Source organism: Nicotiana sylvestris, chromosome 7 (assembly GCF_000393655.2).
Source record: "Nicotiana sylvestris chromosome 7, ASM39365v2, whole genome shotgun sequence".
NCBI classification, from domain to species: Eukaryota; Viridiplantae; Streptophyta; class Magnoliopsida; order Solanales; family Solanaceae; genus Nicotiana; species Nicotiana sylvestris.
In genome coordinates, this window is record NC_091063.1 from 79830752 (window position 1) to 79833601 (window position 2850).

The 2850-nt window shown below is 40.4% G+C and overlaps 1 long non-coding RNA gene across 1 annotated transcript; it reads left to right on the forward strand.

The window, feature by feature from the left end:
• The first annotated feature begins 222 nt into the window (after positions 1-222).
• Positions 223-1825, forward strand: LOC138872437 (uncharacterized). Its single transcript, XR_011400812.1, has 3 exons — positions 223-284; positions 622-684; positions 1637-1825. It is a non-coding gene; the product is annotated as an uncharacterized lncRNA (long non-coding RNA).
• Positions 1826-2850: the final 1025 nt, after the last annotated feature.

A 2850-nucleotide genomic window follows, 5' to 3' on the forward strand; every position in this document is an offset into this window, starting at 1 on the left:
TACAACCTATCAAATTAAAGATCTTTGAGTCTAGTTTCTAAATCTTCAAACCGTTTATCATTTGGATATTTATACAAGACGTTATGGGTGTTTAAACAGAAGGTGTCCGACAAGGAACAATTTTAATAGGATGTACAACATGTGTAGCACAAGTGCAAGGTACAACTCGACGAAGCACAGGCAGATTCTTTTATACACGGATTTAACTCACTTTTCTTCATTTCTTCAAAGTATGGACGATTTTTGGGGAGATTCAAGAGGGGATTTTCATCATCAATATGAAGGTAAGTTATTCCCACCTATTTTGAGCTAAGTACATCAATTATGTATGAATTTGAGCATGAAAATTGTAGAAAAATTGAGGATTTAGGCCTAGGGATTTGAAAATAAGATTTGGTGATTTGAGGGGTTAAATGAACTCCGATTTTGGTAAATTTTATATGTACGGACTCATGGAGAGACGAGGAATCCGGTGATGTGACTTTCGTAATTTTTCGAGAAGTGGGCCCGGGGCTCGGATTTTGCAAATTTCGTGATTTTCGATATTTTTCGAGTCTTTTCGATTGGGTTATATCCCCTTAGCCTATTGTAATATATTCCTTATGGTTTTGGCAAGATTAGACGCACGAGGAGGTCGATTCGAAAGGAAAGGGCATCGCGGAGTAGACTTTTGGCCATCTTGAGGTGAGTAATAGATGTAAATGCTGTTCTGAGGGTTTGAAACCCCGGACTTTCACATCGTAATGCTATATTGAGGCGTGACACGCACTCCATGGCGAGTGCGGGGTCGGATACTATTGGGGATTGTGACTTGGTCCATCCCATGTGATGTTTAAACTGTACTGGTGATTAATACACATACTTCATTGATATTACTGGGCTTGATGCCATGTTTGGGGCCTTGTGCCGATTTGTAAAATCCTTCGAGGATTGATATTACTGCTTAGCATGATTTGCATATCATTTAATTTCAGTCCAAGGTTTTAAATGCTGTTTTGCAAACTCAGCCATAATTCTAAGTGTTGAAAACTTAAATGATATTTTTAAATGTATTCCGGGCTGGGAACTTCTGTTTTGTAAATGCCCAAGGGGCTTATTATATTATTTTCTGGACTGATTATAAAGTGACTTGAAACAGTGGTAACAATGACACTGTGTGATATACTTGAAACAGTGGTAACAATGACACTGTGTGATATACTTGAAATAGTGGTAACAATGACACTGGATGATATACTTGAACAGTGGTAACAATGGCACTGTATGATATAAATTGGTCAAGTAACAATGGCTGACCGGTCATGTAACAATGACTGACCAAGATATTGCACTTCGGCTGTAGGAGCCCCTCCGGAGTCTGTACACACCCCCAGTGAGCGTCGTCGATGATAAATAAATATGGATGGCTCGGGCTGCACGCCGCAGTGGGTACTGGAATGTACCATCATATGCATTGCATTGCATTCATGTATTTGTATTTATACTGGTGTTTAGTTGCTCAGTTCCATATGTTGCTGTATATTCGGATTGTAGCTTACTTTGTGTATTTACTGGATTTTCTTATCTTCGGACTATAATTACTTTTATTACTCACTTGGTCGGAGTACTCACTTTACTTCCTGCACCTTGTGTGCAGATCCAGGGCAGTCTCAGGCTCAGTAGATCCAGTTGATCAGCAGATCCATCCTCTGGGAGTATCGAGGTAGCTGCACGGCGTTCGCAGCCATTGATCTTCTCCCTCCTATCCTATCTCTTTATTTCTGCATTATCGGACTTTGGATATACCGTGTATTATGATGATATTTTGTATTCTAGAGGCTCAGATTCGTGACACCGGGTCCTAGTGAGATTATATTGTATATTTTGTTAAAATCTTCAGTACTTTAATCTTGCTTAATTGATATTTCTTTCCGAGATTTTTGATAAATTGGGTTAAGTGTTGAATAATGGTCGGGCTTGCCTAGTAGTATGCTGGGCGCCATCACGACCGGGATTTGGGTCACGACAAGTTGGTATTAGAGCCTAGGTTACTTGGTCTCGCGAGTCATGAGCCAGTTTAGTAGAGTCTCGCGGATCGGTACGGAGACGTATGTACCTATCCTCGAGAGGCTGCCGAACCTTTAGGAAAACTTCACATTCTTAAATTCTTATTGTGCGTCCTTGATTTAGCTTGAAAAGAAACTTTTGAAATTCCTTCCGCTTGATCGTATGCACCAACGGGTGCTCAGTATCAGATGTGTCTCGATGGCTTTTGATTCCCCGATCGAGGGGCGAGGTGTAATTTCTGTGAGTTTGAAGTTAGACCAGTCTGGAGGACTTGAGGTCAAATCTTTGCCAATGGTTTGAGCACCGAGGTGCTGATTTTGTGAGCAAGTGTTTTGTACTCATATGTTCATTATTGTCCTTGTTAGCCGGAATGGCGGTTGGATATCCACGTGATGAGTATGTTAGTGTTGCGAGGTGTATTTGTACGACTTGGTAGTGGCGAAGAAGCCTACTGGATAGTAGATGAACTGTTAAGTGATTCGTTTCTTATTGTGATTTGTTGAGTAGCCCGAGTTATGGGCGCGTGAAGAATATTTTTCGTGTCTCCTAGTTAGATAAGTCTGGGAGCTGAGATCGCTTCCGTAAATGTATTATGACGAAATCGTTGAGTCAAGGAGACCACCTTGAAGGTCGAAAATATTAAAGGAAGAATATGTTCCTACTTGGTTGAATAGCCCAATAATGGAGGGTTGAATGGTATTTTCTATGTGTTATGATTCAAATAGGTGCAACGCATGTCCATGTATCAATTTAGATTTATGTAATTGATATGCATTGTGATGCTTTGTCAAGTTGTGGATGTGT